Consider the following 19,979-nt stretch of genomic DNA (forward strand, 5'->3'; position numbering starts at 1 on the left):
AGTTATGGACGTGAATTATACCTATGTGGAAGGGAGGTCATGAAAGAGACAGAAGATACGATGCGAGATTTTAAGGTAAGTAAGGTAAAGGTGAACAACGTACGAGATACTCAAAGGCAGAATATGTGAATAGTCCATACTTCGGATAAAAGGCTAGAAGTGCTGGGATTCAATATCTAGGAATGATAGCGGCATAATCAGTGGCATATCTAATAATATATGGTTTCTAGGTATCGAGGAGGCTAATTAAGACAGTAAAGAAGAGTTAAAGACGATGTGATATCTCACTTAATGTCCCGGAATGACACAAGAAAATCTATGATGTAAGCAAGTTGAAAGGTTGCAAGTAATATAAATAGAGTTGTGTAGGTCGCAAGCCATTATATGGTGAAGCGACAAGGTTTTAGAAGACAAGAGTAAGGATAAGAAAGGGCGAGTGAGAAGGTAACAAAAATGGATAAGTCTTCAGGATTAAGCCCATGAAAGCAAGAAGAGCAGATGGTTTCTCTAAATTATACAAAGCTCACTATAGCCTGAATGTACTCAAAGGAGTCTAAGACTAATAACATTTAGATCCACCCTGGTAATAGAATGAGGGTGTAATTGTGATAGATAAAAAAAATGACGTCTGGGCCTTCGATTGAGTAATGATTCAACGAAGAAAAGAAATGGATCTTATGAATTGGGTAGGATTAAAGTACCCACGCAAGGTTAATCACATTGGGATGCTGCAAGGTACGGTTATGAAAGCAGGGTATCGCCCCAGGTGGATCAATCTAATCATTTCAGACGTTCCCTGATAAAACGTGAATCCTAGCATCAATATTGAATAAAAGTTTAAGTAATCAGTGGTATATTGTAGATCAATATTGAGGTGAATCAACAATGGATGGACAAAAGTTACAAAGTATGAGATAAGATTAGGATGTCATTCTAAAGATGAACAGTAATGAGGAAGCATTAAAGGACTTAAATTTATACATATGGAATGAGCAACGAAAGTAAGCTGGGATTTGGTAGCAGACCTCAGCAACGATAAATTAAAGTAAGAGTTATGGCAGTAAATTCATACGGATGGTTAAATGGACCTCTGCAATGAGATATAACAATATTCGTGTATTCAACCAAGTAACGAGCGAAGAACTTCGGTATACTCATTAATGCCCAAAGAGACATCTTATCAAGCTCTACATATGAAGCCTAGATATTGGGCACACTTACAAGATCAAAACTATATAGGCTGCATGATGAAAGGTAGCAACAGTTACGAGATTGGAAGGATTCCGACTACAAGTTGTGGTGTGAGAAGGAGGCCTAAGGGGGATGCCCTAGACTTTGGACCTTATTCATAGAACAGTCGCCTAGATGGCAGGAAAAGTCTAAAGTATTCAGAAGATATAAGTTAAGAAAATGATAAGAGCATTAGTCAACATTCGAGGACGAATGTTCCAAAGGGGGGAATGATGTTACACCCCACAATATTACGTCAATATTACGTCCCGCAGTATTATATTACGACAATGTTATGCTCACAGTAATAACTCACGACGATGTTGCACCCTGTAGTATTTTACGTTAAATTTGTCGTAAGGTAATTGACACCAGTCCAAGGAAAAAAATTTTGAGAGTTATAAGGATTATGCCATATCATAAGTGATGAGTAAACTCGTGAAGGTAAGAGGATAAGTAAAATCGAAGAAAACGAATTTTTGTCGAAGTTTGGCAATTTGGGATAAAATACGAATCAAGTCATAATACCTGATAATTATAAACTAGTACCATGCAAGATATCATATGACCATAGTAGTATAATATATAAAGTATATATGAAGTACTTTGAAAATAAATAGAATTTTAAGTAATTTGTGATAATTTTTAAATTATGCGGGTAATAGATCAATTACCGGGTAACGAAACATTACTCGATTAACTAATAAGTGGATAAAAATTTATAAAGTCATACCCCAAGAATCGTGGAAGCCCCTCCCTTTATGTTTAAGGTGACTCATTAGTCACCTTTACATGTGCCATACAAGGATTAAATGCCTAATACACAATGCATTATGTCTTAGAACCAGCAAAAACGTGAAAGAGCTACAATGTTAGCCAATTTTGATTTCAACCAAAAAGCAGAACCATTTCTTTCATTCACCATGCTAGCCAACGTTTCAGTTTCAAGAGCTACCATGATGTTTCTGAATTTTGAGAGTTTCAAACCAGAGTTTCGTCCATATTTCGCAGAAGCAAATTCGTTCAAATGACTCCGGAAACAGGTATGTTAAGGCTATCCCTTCTTTCTTTTGGCATGATCCATACGATACGAAACAAACGTGCAAATGTACAAATTTCATAAATGACTCTATTCATAGAAGTATTAGATATATCTATGTTCTTGAATTTTCATGTGTCATAATATTTATCATCTATTCATGGGTCTCAGAAAAATATGAAAGTTGAAAAAAAAAGTTTACTTTATGATATTGCTCAAAGACAAAATGGTCTTATGAAATTTCGAAAGATTTCATTAACCTACTTTTCATGCATTTCATACATGTGCATTGACCCATGACTAGATGGCATTATATACGTGTATATATGTAAATATATGTATATGGGATATGGGAAAAGGTTACGGCGTTATATACGCACCACCACCTGATCAGCTGGTATATGATGATGATATTGCCCACAGTGGCTGAAATATGATTCAAACGGCATTATATACGCGTATATATGTAAATATGATTCAAACGACATTATATACGCGTATATATGTATATATATATATATATGTATATGGGATATGGGAAAGGTTATGGCGTTATATACGCACCACCACCTGATCAGCTGGTATACGATGATGATTTTGCACATAGTGGCCGATATGATATGATGGGATGCCCTCAGAGGCTGATGATGTTATGAAACATGTACCTATGCACGACATGACATTCATACGCATATGCATGCGCTAAAAGTAATTTATAATTTTCAAAGTTATTCAAACTTACAGGTTAAGTCATGTACTCTATATTTCTTCCATATCTCTTATGTGCTTATTTATGTGCCTTACATACTCGGTACATTATTCGTACTGATGTCCCTTTTGCCTGGGGACGCTGCGTTTTATGCCCGCAGATCCCGATAGACAGGTCGAGAGCCCTCCAAGTAGGCTATCAGCTCAGCGGAAGATGTTGGTGCGCTCCATTTGCTTCAGAGTTGCTTGTTTGGTTAGTATGATTTAGACGTGTATTGTTTGGTATGGCGGGACTCTATCCCGGCCTTTATGACATTTATGTACTCTTAGAGGCTTGTAGACATATGTCGTATACATGAAAGATTGTACGGCCTTGTCGACCTATGTTTTGAGTTTATAAATGATTATGTTGGCCTATTAGGCCCGTATGTCCCGTGTATATGATGATATATTAAGAAAGATACGTTACGTTGGTACTCGGTCAAGTAAGGTACCGGGTGCCCGTCGTGGCCCATCGGTTTGGGTCGTGACAAAAGTGGTATCAAAGTAGTTCTTTCCTAGGGATGTCTACAAGCCGTGTCTAGTAGAGTCTTGTTTATAAGCAGGAGGCTATAGGGCATTTAGGATTGTCACTCTTTCTTCTTACTCTAGAACGTGTGGTAGAGCTCACTTATAAGAATTCAAATTTCGAAATTCTTTTTTTATTATTCGTAATAAAACGATACATACATGTGGAAAGAAGGAGTGGAAAGAGAGGTAGTTGTGGAAAAGCTAAGTCAGAGGAATTGAATTTTTGTATAATGTCTACGATAAGTAAATGTGAGGTCTTTAGTAGATCATGGGTGTAGTGAAAGGTACAAGCTTCCTGATAAGAAGCCTTAAGGTAATAATGTCTATCCATCTTTATAGTAAAAGACAATGAGAGATTAAGAAGATAAATACAGGTTTCAACAAGCAAAAGAATCAAGATGAAGAAGGATACGAGGCACCCAATTAATGAAGGCTAACAACGTTTATAGTTGAGGCAGAGGAACATAAGCCTTTTGAGTTATATTTAATAGTAACAGAGGTACATACAATTGGTCGCACCCATTCCATATATGCCTTATGGGGATTAAAAGAAGTAGTATAAGAAGATATGATGGATGAGTTGTTTATGTCAGTTGACATTTCCGAAGGATATTGCAAATATTCTAATAGATCTCTTTATGAGACACCAGATGATGCCGTCTGAAATAGTGCAGCCAGATATGAGTACCACAAAGACATGCACTATAAGCCTTGACGGAATAAATATTACCTTAGTGTGTCTCGCATCTCTAGTAAATCGAGAACGTTAAGCAACTTGAAGAGTCATTGGATAGAGAAAAGGGAAGCTAAGAGCAAAAGAATCTCTTGTTCAAGTTTTTAAAATAAATTGATAAGCATAAATATTAGCTGGAAATAAGAAAAGAGTTAATAAAGCATTATGAGTAAGATGTGATACATGGATGACAACGGTATATCAAAATATGACAATGTTACAAAATCTATAGTCAAGTGAAGGAAGTAACGAGAAGTGACATGCCTTAGGACAACAAAAGAGTATAGGCCATAAAGTCATATCCTTACTTCGAGAAACAAGTTCGCGACGCTAACGTGATTCAGAAGAAAAAGTTAGACCCCAGATTAATTGAAGTCAGCATGGACTGGTGGAAAAAGATGAACTAAACATGAATTAGGGACTGAGTAATTTGATGGTGGTCGGCATCATGAGAACTTCATATTGCTTTCCGGCGATAATAGAATGGACCACAGAGGAAGATTCATGAGAAACTCAAAGAATGGTTATTCAGGAAGACGCTTCTTTACAACAAGTAATGTGAGCAAAGTTCAGCTTAAGGGACTGTATGTGCCAGCTATACTAAATTTAACCATCGCGAGTGAGGAAATTTGTTATCCTTGGTACAGAAGGATTGCCGCAAGGCGAGTAAGAGTCATTGATGATGTGAAAAGATGCCAATGATGAAGAGGTAACACATCAATAGGTAGATCCTCGTAGCTTCAACTCTTAGTACTCCCCTAAAGGGGGGAATATGGAGTGATGTGGTGTTAAGTCAGAATTAAGTAGTTCTATTAACTACGAAATGGTAAAGGAAGAATGCAATAAAAATAAGAAAGGGATGAGATTGCACCATTCAAAACCTATAGATAGGCTACGATCCCATAACATTATGCAACGCGACGTCAAGGAGAAGAAGTGAGGTGTTCCTACCGGAATGTAATGGGTAAATAAAGAGCCAATGCGAGATGTAAGTTAAAACAAAGGAAATAACCCAAGAAGGATTATGTGGAATATTTATATGAGAATAGGAATAAGTAGTTAGTAGTTGATTCAGAAAGAGCCTAGATATGGCCAGTCAAGAGGATACAGAACAAGACAGCAGGTCGTGCAAAGATAAAGATAGTAAAACCCAATATAGTGAATTTAGCCCCACAGTTATGACATTGTAATACTTGAGAAATATTCAAATAGGAGTTGGGGTAGTTAAAGGTATCGTATAAGTGTTACGGAAATAAAAGATAGTTCCACTGGGAAGACAGTCAAAACTTCTGTTCAGAAGTAGTCGTATGAGCAAATGCGTATGGAGGTAAGTAGCTAAGGATAATTACAAGTGAGCATGAACATCAAAAATTCTATCGGGAATACGGTATAATAAGTCACATCTTTACAAGAGTCAGAGGGTGTTCCCTAAGTACTACGATAAAAGACTAGCTGAGGAAATAAAGAAAAAGGCCTCAACCTCAGTACAACGACCTAAAGAGGAAATGGTCGTGTTACAACAGTCTCAAAACAACATTGTATGCACTCCCTAAGAAAGTGGCACCTACAGTGGCTAATGAACAGGGAGTAAAATCAGAATTGATATTCAGGATCATATGAGTTGTATGGAATTTCAATACATATAGGCACTAATATAAGCTAAGTATGGACGCAACAAGGAGACTAAAGTGTTACATCGACTAAGCAAAAAGGAGGGACCAAGAGAATTATAGACCTAAGGATCACTCTTAAGTAGCAAAAGTATAAGAAAGATAGTACATTAGCCATATTTTATAATAGCTCTATGATGAAGCCAACTGAAGAGTACCAGCCTTATAAGAAGTCAGTACGAAGATCCCACCGGATTGTGTATGCATCAGAGGTGTAAGAATTATAATGGAGCTTCAAGTTATGGACGTGAATTATACCTCTGTGGAAGGGAGGTCATGAAAGAGATAGAAGATACGACGCGAGATTTTAAGGTAAGTATGGTAAAGGTGAACAGCGTACGAGATACTCAAAGGCAGAATATGTGAATAGTCCATACTTCGGATAGAAGGCTAGAAGTGCTGGGATTCAATATCTAGGAATGATAGCGGCATAATCAGTGGCATATCTCATAACATATGGTTTCTAGGCATCGAGGAGGCTAACTAAGACAGTAAAGAAGAGTTAAAGACGATGTGATATCTCGCTTAATGTCCCGGAATGACACAAGGAAATCTAAGATGCAAACAAGTTGAAAGGTTGCAAGTAATATAAATAGAGTTGTGTAGGTCGCAAGCCATTATATGGTGAAGCGACAAGGTTCTAGAAGACAAGAGTAAGGATAAGAAAGGGCGAGTGAGAAGGTAACGAAAATGGATAAGTCTTCAGGATTAAGCCCATGAAAACAAGAAGAGCAGATGGTTTCTCTAAATTATACAAAGCTCACTATAGCCTGAATGTACTCAAAGGAGTCTAAGACTAATAACATTTAGATCCACCCTGGTAATAGAATGAGGGTGTAATTGTGATAGATAAAAAAAATGACGTATGGGCCTTCGATTGAGTAATGATTCAACGAAGAAAAGAAATGGATCTTATGAATTGGATAGGATTAAAGTACCCACGCAAGGTGAATCACATTGGGATGCGGCGAGGTACGGTTATGAAAGCAGGGTATCACCCCAGGTGGATCAATCTAATCATTTCAGACGTTCCCTGATAAAACGTTAATCCTAGCAGCAATATTGCATAAAAGTTTAAGTAATCAGTGGTTTATTGTAGATCAATATTGAGGTGAATCAACAATGGATGGACAAAAGTTACAAAGTATGAGATAAGATTAGGATGTCATTCTAAAGATGAACAGTAATGAGGAATCATTAAAGGATTTAAATTTATACATATGGAATGAGCAACGAAAGTAAGCTGGAATTTGGTAGCAGACCTCAGCAACGATAAATTAAAGTAAGAGTTATGGCAGTAAATTCATACGGATGGTTAAACGGACCTCTGCGATGAGATATAACAATATTCATGTATTCAACCAAGTAACGAGCGAAGAACTTCGGTATACTCATTAATGCCCAAAGAGACATCTTATCAAGCAAGCCTAGATATTGGACACACTTACAAGATCAAAACTATATAGGTTGCATGATGAAAGGTAGCAACAATTACGAGATTGGAAGGATTCCGACTACAAGTTGTGGTGTGAGAAGGAGGCCTAAGGGGGGATGCCCTAGACTTTGGACCTTATTCATAGAACAGTCGCCTAGATGGCAGGAAAAGTCTAAAGTATTCAGAAGATATAAGTTAAGAAAATGATAAGAGCATTAGTCAACATTCGAGGACGAATGTTCCAAAGGGGGGAATGATGTTACACCCTGCAATATTATGTCAATATTACGTCCCACAGTATTATATTACAACAATGTTATGCTCACAGTAATAAGTAACGACGATGTTGCACCCTGTAGTATTTTACGTTAAATTTATCGTAAGGTAATTGACACCAGTCCAAGGAAAAATTATTTGAGAGTTATAAGGATTATGCCATATCATAAGTGATGAGTAAACTCGTGAAGGTAAGAGGATAAGTAAAATCGAAGAAAACGAATTTTTGTCAAAGTTTGACAATTTGGGATAAAATACGAATCAAGTCATAATACCTGATAATTATAAACTAGTACCATGCAAGATATCATATGACCATAGTAGTATAATATATAAAGTATATATGAAGTACTTTGAAAATAAATAGAATTTTAAGTAATTTGTGATAATTTTTAAATTATGCGGGTAATAGATCAATTACCGGGTAACGAAACATTACCCGATTAACTAATAAGTGGATAAAAATTTATAAAGTCATACCCCAAGAATCGTGGCAGCCCCTCCCTTTATGTTTAAGGTGACTCATTAGTAACCTTTACATGTGCCATACAAGGATTAAATGCCTAATAAACAAGTCTTATCTAATTAAAGACTTTTGTAAGGCATTTTAAAATGGGTAAGCACTTCTTGTAAGGTCAAAAAGCCAATGCATTATGCCTTAGAACCAGCAAAAATGTGAAAGATCTACAATGTTAGCCAATTTTGATTTCAACCAAAAAGCAGAACCATTTCTTTCGTTCACCATGCTAGCCAACATTCCAATTTAAGAGCTACCAAGTTGTTTCTGAATTTTGAGAGTTTCAAAGCAGAGTTTCGTCCATATTTCGCAGAATCAGATTCGTTCAAATGACTCCGGGAACAGATATGTTAAGGCTATCCCTTCTTTCTTTTGGCATTATCCATACGATACGAAACAAACGTGCAAATGCACAAATTCCATAAATGACTCTATTCATAGAAGTATTAGATATATCTATGTTCTTGAATTTTCATGTGTCATAATATTTATCATCTGTTCATGGGTCTCAGAAAAATATGAAAGTTGAAAAAAAAAGTTTACTTTATGATATTGCTCAAAGACAAAATGGTCTTATGAAATTTCGAAAGATTTCATTAATGTACTTTTCATGCATTTCATACATGTGCATTGACCCATGACCAGATGTCGTTATATATGTGTATATATGTATATGGGATATGGGAAAAGGTTATGGCGTTATATACGCACCACCACCTGATCAGCTGGTATATGATGATGATATTGCCCACAGTGGCTGAAATATGATTCAAACGACGTTATATACGCATATATATGTAAATATGATTCAAACGGCGTTATATACGCGTATATATATATATATATATATATATGTATGTATATATATGTATATGGCATATGGGAAAGGTTATGGCATTATATACGCACCACCACCTAATCAGCTGGTATAAGATGATGATTTTGCCCACAGTGGCCGATATGATATGATGGATGTCCTCAGAGGCTGATGATGTTATGAAACATGTACCTATGCACGACGTGACATTCATACGCATATGCATGACGCTAAAAGTAATTTATGATTTTCAAAGTTATTCAGACTTACAGGTTAAGTCATGTACTCTATATTTCTTCCATGTCTCTTATGTACTTATTTATGTGCCTTACATATTCGATACATTATTCGTACTGATGTCCCTTTTGCCTGGGGACGCAACGTTTCATGCCCACAGATCCCATTAGACAGGTCGAGAGCCCTCCAAGTAGGCTATCAGCTTAGCGGAAGATGTTGGTGCACTCCATTTGCTTCGGAGTTGCTTGTTTGGTTAGTATGATTTAGACGTGTATTATTTGGTATGGCAGGACTCTATCCCGACCTTTATGACATTTATGTACTCTTAGAGGCTTGTAGACATATGTCGTATACGTGAAAGATTGTACGGCTTTGTCGGCCTATGTTTTGAGTTTATAAATGATTATGTTGGCCTATTAGGCCCGTATGTCCAGTGTATATGATGATGTATTAAGAAAGATATGTTACGTTGGTACTCGGTCAAGTAAGGTACCGGGTGCCCGTCGTGGCCCATCGGTTTGGGTCGTGACAGAGCTATTCAATGGTTGATCCAAAAATTCTAAAAGGGGTTCAAAAAATAATGTACTAAAAGTTTTTTTTGTGCAAATCGGTTCAACAAATTATATATATACATAAAGAAATTTAACCTATATATACACTGTCACGCCTCCTTTTTCCACCCAGTGGTATATAAGGAAATTTTTCCAATTTAAGTGACATAAATCAAAATGGGATTATTTATTAAAATTCAAAGTCGTCACTTAATTAATGGTGTCTCAAGTCACCGATTTATTTTAAAATCCCAAGTCGAGGAAATTGACTCTATTTTTACGATCTGCAAATACAGAAGACCAGGTAAGGAATTCTGTTAACTCGGGAGAAGGTGTTAGACATTTCCGAGTTCCGTCGTTTTAGCACGGTCGCTCAACTATTATTAATTGGCCTAATCATCTGATTTATTACATGTTTTAGCCTATGGTGCATTTTTAGTTTTATAACTGCTTTTATTAAATTAGGAGGATTCAGCGTTATTTAAAACATGCCTTGAACCACGCCACATGAAATGCACCCGCAGTTCGCAACACGTTCTATTTAACGTCATTAAGAACTGGAATTGGGTCACATGAAATGCACACCCAAAATTAATAATTAAAGAAAATCAATTTAAGAAACGCACCTAAAGCAACTACGAAAGTTCAAAACATTTGCAAGGGCCATAGCTGATTCAGTTGATGGCACACCCCGCTTTTTAGAATTAGTAATAATTATATGAGGGTCATGAGTTATTTAATGAAAATGGCACACTCCAAGTCTATTCTTTCAAAGGATGTTTGAACTACTCTTTTGAGGGCCATGGACCATTGGTTTTGGTAACATGGCACACCTCAATCTAATTAAAGGAGTCAAGTTTAATTAAAAGGACTTAAAGGCGGTTTGAGTTTTTATCCAGATTAAAATTATGTATACTGTCTTGAAGAGCCTAAACAGAGTACTATATCGCCTGGTGTTTGAGGGAGATTTTGGGCTTAAGGTAACCACAAACAGTATTTAAAAAAAAACGAACTGGGCTAAACGGAAGGCCCAAAATAGAAATTGGAGCTGCATGAAGTGACACAATTCAGCTGGGCCCCACCTGAGGTCCGAGCACAAATTATCGATCAAACCAAAAGTAATTTCATCAAACTTATAATTAAATTTAAATAATCTAAATGAGAATATCAAAGAATTAAACAGTTGATATTAATTCTAAACTATCCCAACTTGAGATCAGGCCACCTGAAATTGGGCCTCATGTCAGGCTCATTTGAAATACCTAGCAAGTGTAAGCTTCAGATTGCAAGTAATTGAGACATTCATGAATTCTCTATACATTGCATCAATTTTCATGTAGGTTCAACGCTATTTGATAAAAACTTTGAAACATGTGAAGAAACAATTAATTGGTATACGACAACTAATGAACCTTAACCTATAAAATGACAAACGAAATTAATATAAACTAACAGTCCCAAACATGCTAGATTATGCCCTTTCATCACACTGCTAGATATTCTCCACATTCAATGAACAATTGGAGAGGAATCCAGCAGCCATTTTTCAAGAGAATACCAATGCCTCACACAAGGTTAATCGAATTTCCATATGCAGAGAAGATGAGCTAACTACTACCATAGCTTTACTCTGAACTTTGATACAAACTTAGTACTTAAAACATAAACTACCTAGGCATGTATTACTGCATATTTATTACATTTAAGAAAGAGAGAAAAGGAAAGAAGCTAAATGGCCGAAGTACGAATGTGAAAATCAGACTTCAAACAGCAGGCTGTCTTTATTGATTTCAGCAGAAACAACATCTTCCACATAGAATATATTTAAACTGTAATGGTCAAAATCAATGTTCAAATGAGTACCTAGGTAATAAGAGACAACCGGAGAATTTCAACAATGAAATAACAGTAGCAACAGCTTTCAAACAGCAATAAACAGCCAATTTTAAACAGATAAAGCCATCTTTTAAGCCCAGAAGGAAAGTAGTGTGTTCAGCTTTAGAAAATCTCCCAGAATACAAAGACCAAATGCAATAGAACAGTGATTGCCAACTTTTCTCTTTTTCTTTCTAATTTTCAAGCTATATTAGTGAAGATCTGTTTTCTAGCCGTTTCTGAATTTTCAGTCTTCCAATTTCTCCATCCTCTCTTGGCAATAAAGGAAACATGCCTTTTATAGAAAACCTTTAGGGCAGCAGAAATGATTCAAGTTTTTACCAATTACCCCTTCTCCCAATTTTTATTTTTTCATTTTTAACCCAGAATTTTAAAACCAATTTCTGAAACTACCTAACCCTCTCTTTCCTGGAAATTTCCAATTCAGTTTTTAAATATTCTTTCACTTGAATTTCCCCCAAATACCCTTTATACCCCTGTTATTTACCCTCATGAAATCCAACTGACCCAAATCAAAACCCTGGGCTACTTTAGAACGGGTCAAAATGACCCAAAAGCTCAAAGCTGACTCAAACCAAACTCATGAGCCTTCGAAGCCCATCTACTGACCCAACCAAGACGAAAAAAAACAATCGACAACTTATACAAAGAAAAGAACTCGACCATCTTTAAATATTAATTCAAAATATAGAAAATAAAGGCAAACAAACAAAATTAATTCTACTCTAATCCTTTTTTTTTAAACAAAATTAGTCTAGAATTACTCACAAATTAATGCTTTCCGAATTTTAAACTGGTCAAAGGTAAAAAGGAAACAGAAAAAATAGAAAGAATGGGGAGAGAAGAGAACAAAGGTAGGGAAAGAAATGAATAGAGGTACCTAGAATAAATAGACGAACGGGCTTGAACAGATTATCCGACAGCTTCCGATTTAAACCAAAAATAAGTGTTAATCGGCTTGTTCTTGTGAGAACAACCGTCTAACACTCGTTTCAGGCCAAAATCTCTTCAAAGCTTGGAGAAAAATGCACCCAGACCCTTGCATGATGAGTCAGAGGCAGGAAGGGATTTAAGGTTCCGTTTTAGATCTGAAATTAAAGGAAAATTGTGGGGATTTTGGGAAAGTTGACAATGATTTGGTATTTGAGGGAGTATGGGGAGTGTGTAGTGAATTTTTGGGGTTGATTGGAGCTTCAACACCGTCGGTGGCGAATTTCGGTGGGTGGTCGGCGGTGGTGAGCTATGGAGATAAGAGAGAGGCTTGTAACAGATCCTAGGTTATATCTGACGTTTGGACAATTTTAAATTAAAAGAGGGGTAGTTTCAAAGCCGGTGGATGAAAATAAATGAAAGGCCCAAATCTAATTTTAACCCTTGAACTCAAAACGACGAAGTTTGGTTCCAAACTACGTCATTTGAATCATCTTGATGCCTGAAGGTTTTTGACCGGGTTTGGACTTAATTTTGGACATGGATTGGGAAACAATTGAGCGGGTCTTCAATTAAAATTGCCCAATTTCACAAGACAAATCAATCTTTCAATTCCTTCTTTTATTTTCTAATTTTTCCTTTTCTTTTAATTAAAATCCTACAAATTAAAAAAATCCTAAATTATCCAAAAGTATGAAATTAAACTAATTAGCTAATCATAAAAATTATAAACAAACTTAATTCTAAATTAAAAGAGAAAAATCAATAAGCTGAAAATTAAAAGACAAAAATGTAGAAATAAACTATTTTTTGTGATTTTTCATTTTTATAAAACAACTAATTTACTAATTAACCTAAAAATATAAAAATAAATTCTAAATGCAAATGCAGAGTATTTTTGTATTTTTATGATTTAAATAAATATTAAACATGCACAGAAAAATGCAAATAATTAATAAAATCCTACAAAAAATCCTATAAAGTGGAAAAAAATTGGGGAAAAAAATCTATTCTTGGATTTTATAGGAGTATTTCATATAGGGCAAAAATCACATGCTCACAGCTGCCCCTTTTTGTTCGGAAACATGAAGAGTTTTCGTGCAAAGATAAAGTGAGCGGATACGAGCGATTTTGCCCATTTGAATACTCCGTGGGAAGCTTTTTGAAAGGTTTGATCGCACCCTGCTTCTGAGGTTGCCTACATATCCTTGACCATAAAGGAATCAGGTCAGTGTAGTTCAAAAAGTTTCGGTAGCTGGGACTACCAGGAAGCTGTGATTTCACTGTTGCTGTTGCTGCTACTGCTTGCTGAACTCCTTATTACACCAAGACAATATAAAAGAATCTAGACTAAACTAAGATCTATGAATTACAAGATTCCTATCTATATCTTCAAACATAATCTTGCAGTTTATGTTGCTTTGTTGACTTGTACTCTCTAGGTGAAATTCCTTTGCTGCTGGTTTGAATTATATTCTGAGGCGATTTCCCTTTATTTTTCAGGCGGGCACCTGATTACTGAACTTGAATCGTCTTCCTTCGAACATTGCTGCTTTCCCTTTGTTTTCCAGGTGGGCTCCTAATTAACAACGTTTACACGATTTTTCCTCGAAACTCGAACTGCCTCCCTTTGTTCTCCAGGTGGGCTCCTGATTACCGACACTTGAATTGCTCTTCCCTTTGTTCTCCAGGTGGGATACTGATTATCAACACTTGAATTGTTCTTCCCATTGTTCTCCAAGTGGGCTCCTGATTACCGACGCTTGAATTGCTCTCCATTTGTTCTCCAGGTGGGCTCCTGATTACCAACAGTTGAATTGCTCTCCCTTTGTTCTCCAGGTAGGCTCCTGATTACCAACACTTGAGTTGCCCTCCCTTTGTTCTCCAGGTGGGCTCCTGATTACCAACACTTGAATTGTATTCCCTTGCTCTCCACGTGGGCGCATGATTGCCAAAACTTTAACCGTATTCCCTTGGAACTTGATTTGTTTTCCCTTTGTTCTCCAGGTGGGCTTCTGATTGCCGAACTTGAACTACATGCTCTTACGACTGCTTTTCCTTTGAACTTTCTTCCCTTGTTTCTACAGGTGGGTACCTGATTGCTTGAACCTGAATTGTCTTTTTCTTGAAACTGTTTTTCCTTTGAACTGTCCTCCTTTTATTCTACAGGTGAGTGCCTGATCGCTTGAACCTGAATTGTCCTTTTTCTTGAAACTCATGTTGTTTTCCCTTTCTCTCCAGGTGGGTGCCTGATTACAACAAAATAGACAAAACTAAGAAAATTTTCTGCCCCAGTTTGGTAGCTGGGCACATCTGTGAGTGTTAATTGAATCATGTTGCCCGATATCTCTAAGAATTCGAAAACTAGATCCCATTATCCAGGAGGGTCCTGAAAATTCATAGTTAACTGACAGTTTTTTAAGCTAAATGATATTTCCTAAAGGTATGACTTCCTCTAAATCTTGTTATCCGTGAAGATCTTAAACTAAATCTCATTATCTAGGAGGGTCCTGAAAATTAAAATCAAATCTCATCTTAAGAGTGACAACTTTAAGGCTAAATTATATTTCCCTACGGCAGAACTTACGCTAAATCTTGTTATCTAATGGAGGTCTTAAAGCTAAGTCCCATTATTCAGGAGGGTCCTGAAAATTTCTAATTGAATCCTATCCTAAGCATGAAACTTTAAGGCCAACTTATATTTCCTCAAGGTAAAACTTATGCTATATCTTGTTACGCATGAATATTTTTCATTTTAACTAGGTCCCATTATCCAGGAGGATCCTGAGGATTTACGGTCGAACCTGTCTGGTACTTACTTTCTTTACGGAAGGTTTCTCCGAAACAAACGGAATTTTCTGCCCCTATTTCAAATCAAAGAAAAATATTGTCAGTTTAAAATGTGGTGGTTAGTTTGTGGCATTCTTGGTAAAGGTGGCCTCTTCGCCGTCGTGCTTTACTTTGACTGGTTGCCTTGAACTGGACAAGTACCGTTTGACTTTCTGACTGACTCTCAACCGCAGGACCTTAGATGACCCGAGAGTTCTACACCCGAACTATTGTTTTACATTTCTGACCTTTCTACCTGAACCTCTGTATCTCCCACAAGATTACTAAAACCTTCGACCAATGGAACTTTCACTGACACCTTATTTCCCACTTTACATCATGTTATCTCTGGTATGCCTTGGCTCACTTTGCTTTGTACAATTTTGGAAGTTGGTAGTAATCTTTGAAATCCCTTCTCACTTGCTCAAACAAAACTGATATTGGAAAAATCTTAGAGAAATAAACCCAAAAGAAATGAAATGCAATAACTTCGAGAGTTAAGAATAAAGAAGAAAATCCAAAACTGGATGATTGTTTGAAGACAAAAAAAGAAAAGAGACTTATCTGAGCGGAGCAGCTGGCACCAATGATCATGACATACATTTCGGATTAACCAGCCCAGCATATTCAACTAATCACCTTTCAGTTGTCATACTTTATGACCTGGGATCTCCATAACCCAACTTCTTCACCAAATCACTGACTTTGTCCGGCCTGCGGTGCCCTGAAGGGTTTTCACCAACAAATCTCTCTCATTTGTTCATCTCTCAACTCAATGTCGCCTTACGGTTCCTGTGAAAGTTTTTACCAATAAGACTCTCTCATTTTTCATTTTCTTACTCCAGATGGAGTGTTGCCCCTGATATGAATCACTTCTATTTGCTCGACTTGGCATCTCTCGAAGACTGGTCAGAAAGTCTTTCTTTGAACCGTTATGTGGGCTTTTGGATAAGGTTAGAAAGAAAGGATATCGAAAGGCTCAAATAACTTGAATGGGTTTAAAATTACAACTCTTGGAATCAGATTTCTTACAAAAACCACAACTTTCTGCCCCAGTTTCTTTTCTTGGGGACTTTGAATTTTTATTTTGATGGAACCGAACCGTGAGGCTGCCTACGTATCCTTAAAAGAAATCAGGTCGAACGTAGTTTGTCACACCTCCTTTTTACCCATCCGAAGGGGTATAGGGAGTCTTTTCCAATTTAAGTGATAATCGAAATGAGATTATTTATATTAAATTCAGATTCGCCACTTGAGATAATTTATGGTGTCCCAAGCCACCAGTTTAAAATTCCGAATCGAGGAAAGTTTGACTCTGTTTTACAGTCCGCGAAACACAGAAATCCGGGTAAGGAATTCTGTTAACCTGGGAGAAGGTGTTAGGCATTCTCGGGTTTCGTAGTTTTAACACGATCGCTCAACTATTAAGAATTGGCCTAATTATCTGATTAATCACATGTTTTAAACCTCCGTGCATTTTTAACCTTTTTAACCGCTTTTAATATTTTTAGGAAAATTCAAAGTTATTTAAAACACATCGTAAGCCACGCTACATGAAATGCACCCGCGGTTCCTGACATGTTTTATTTAACCTTGTTGAGAATTGGAGTTGGGTCACATGTAATGCACACCCGAGTTTAAGGCAATTAATTTAAATAGCGTGCCTAAAGCAACTAAGCACTTTCAAGTTTGCGAGGGCCATGGAAAATTCAACTAAATAGCACACCTCGATTTCTAAAGGATTAAAGTTAATTAAGTGAGGGCCATGGGTTTTGAGATTTTATTTGTCATGACACACCTAGATTTCGATTTTAAAGGAAGCTCGAACTAAGCTTTTGAGGGCCATAAACTATATCTTACCTAATATGGCACACCTCAAATCTAATTGTTTAAAAAGACTTCTTATTTAAAATTATGAGGGCCATAAGCTATTTGTGTCTTTCTTGTTTTTTTGGCTAAAAGAACATGCAACAGTAATGATACTCCTCGATATAGGACCATGTTTACAGAGGCTTAAATTGATTCACATACTTTACACAAAAAGGAAAAAGTTAATGACACCAGCCTATTCGGCATATTTACACGTCAAAAGGACCTTTTATGTATGCTTTTATATTTGAACCATCAAACAAAAGAGAGGAAACAATAAATCATGAATATTTAAAGTATTTCCTAAACAAATATGCATAGTATTTGAAACCTCAAATCCAAAGACGCCGGAGTTTCAAACCAAAAGAAAAATACCAGCACATACAAAATTATTAATACAACCACAATTTATTCAAGCATAATCTCAAGCTAGTACAAAATAAGCTGTAAAACAAATATTCAACTTTAGGAGTTTAAGAAATGGACTACCACATAAATACATTTTTTAACATTAAGCATCAGTTAAGCAAAAACGCAGAAACACAATAAAGAGAGGAATACGAATGACCTTTTAGAGCGTCTATCTTTAAATTAAAGGGAGCAGAACCTCCATGAAAGGTGTACAACCAACGATCTACAAAACAACTTGGATAGCAAGTGAAATCAAGACGAGATCTACAAATTGAGCTCGGCTTCAAGCAGAAATCAGCAATTCGCACTTCAAACGGCAATGACCCAGGAAAAAGCTTTTAAGCTTTAAAAATTTTAGATATGATTTTTTTGATTGATTTTTTTTTTAAATTTCAAAGCTCCTTTCTCTTTCTATTTCTTGTGTGTTTATGAGAATTTCAGATGAGGGGGATGAAGAAAAGATGGATTGGAGAAGAAGAAGAAGGAGCAAGAAGGGAGCGGTGCTGCTCAATCCACCGCCGCGAAGCCCGCTGCTCTGGCGACGTCGAAAAAGGCTGTTGTGTATGGGGAAAGTCGTCCTTGGTTCTTCAAGGTGAGGGCTGGTCGTTTTTGGTGTTGATTGCTGAAAATGAGATGAAGAAGAAGGTCCCGGGAGGGTTTGTTGTGCTGTGTGTCAATTAGAAGCTGGAGAGGGAAGGGGTCTCATGATCTCTATCTTTAGGTCTAGCTAAGTTTTTAATTAAAAAGGGGGAGGTTGGGTCAGGCGGGTCAGGTCGGATTTTTGGCCTGGGTGGTTTGTACGGGTTTGGGTAGTTTTTAGGCTGAGATTTGGGCCTTATTTGGGTACAAGAATTAGCCCAATTCGTATTAAAACCCCTCTTTCATTCTTTTTCCTTTGTTTTTCTTTTTCTTCTTCTTTAATTAAAAATCCTAAAATTAAAATACTAGATTATCTAAAAATGTGATATTAAACTAATTAACTAATTATAAAAATTATAAACATTACTTAATTCTTTAAAAGAGAAAAATTAATAAGCTAAAAGTAAAAGACAAAAAATGTAAAAATGAGCTATTTTGTGGTTTTCAAATTTTTATAAAGAAAATAATTATTAGTTAATTCTAAAAATATAAAAACAAATTCTTAATGCAATGCAGGATATTTTTGGTATTTTTTTCATAATTAAAATAAAAATAAAACGTGCACAAAAATTCAAACAATTAAATAAAAACCTATAAAATGGCAAATAATTGGAAAATCTATTTTCTTGGATTGTATAGGAGCAATTCATATAGGGCAAAAATCACGTGCTCACAGCTGCCCCTCTTTGCTCGAAAACACGAAGGGTTTTCGGGCAAAAATAAAGTCAGCGGATACAAGCAATTTTTGCCCGTTTGAATACTCCGTGGGAAGCATTTTTTGAAAGATCTGACTGAACCTTGCTTCAGAGGTTGCCTACATATCCTTGGCTATAAAGGAATCAGGTCAGTGTAGTTTTGGAAGTTTCGGTAGCTGGGACTACCGGAAAGCTGTGATTTCACTACTGTTGCTGCTGTTTCTGCTTCCTAAGCTCCTTATTACATAAAAATGAAAAATAAAAAGCTAAACTAGCTAGCCTATCAACTAAGAGTTAGAAGATTCCTATCTATGAGTCTTCTGAAGCTTGATTTTGAGTCTTAGTTGGTTCTTCATACGGACTCTGATCTGAATCTTGATGCTTGTTAGCTGCAGGTGTTGGTTCAATCTTCTTCAGCTTTTTCAGATCAAGACGGGACATGCAGAGCATGTGACTTCAATTATGTCTTGAGTAGTCCACATCTTTTCTCTGTTTCTACACTTTGGATTCACTTTTTTTCTCTTATTCTTGATCGAGACTTCTTTTTTGTTATCTCGGACCTCTGTCGACCCGCATTTTTTAGGCGAGCTTCTGCTACTTCTAACTTGAATCGGATTCTGAAATGATTTCCTTTGTTCTTCAGGTGGGCGCCTGATTGCTGAACTTGACCTGTCTTCCTTCGAAACTTGAACCGTTTTCCCTTATTCTCCAAGTGGGCGCTTGATTGTTGTACTTGAACTGCTTTCCTTTGAAACTGCTTTCCCTTGAAACTTGAACTGCTTTCCTTTGAAACTACTTTTCCTTGAAACTTGAACTGCTTTCCCTTGTTTTCCATGTGGGCGCATGCTACTACAACAAAACAGACAAAACAAAAGAAACTTTTCTGCCCCTGTTTGGTACCGGGAACATCTGTGAGTGTTAATCGAA

General features: G+C 36.5%; 1 long non-coding RNA gene across 1 annotated transcript; it reads right to left on the reverse strand.

Moving 5' to 3' along the window:
- Positions 1–11,303: 11,303 nt before the first annotated feature.
- LOC107824759 (uncharacterized) lies at positions 11,304–18,431 on the reverse strand. The gene is made up of 2 exons (XR_001656932.2): positions 17,876–18,431; positions 11,304–11,612 (listed from the first exon to the last, which is right to left on the reverse strand). It is a non-coding gene; the product is annotated as an uncharacterized LOC107824759 (long non-coding RNA).
- Positions 18,432–19,979: the final 1,548 nt, after the last annotated feature.

This window comes from Nicotiana tabacum, chromosome 11, assembly GCF_000715075.1.
Source record: "Nicotiana tabacum cultivar K326 chromosome 11, ASM71507v2, whole genome shotgun sequence".
Classification (NCBI taxonomy): Eukaryota; Viridiplantae; Streptophyta; class Magnoliopsida; order Solanales; family Solanaceae; genus Nicotiana; species Nicotiana tabacum.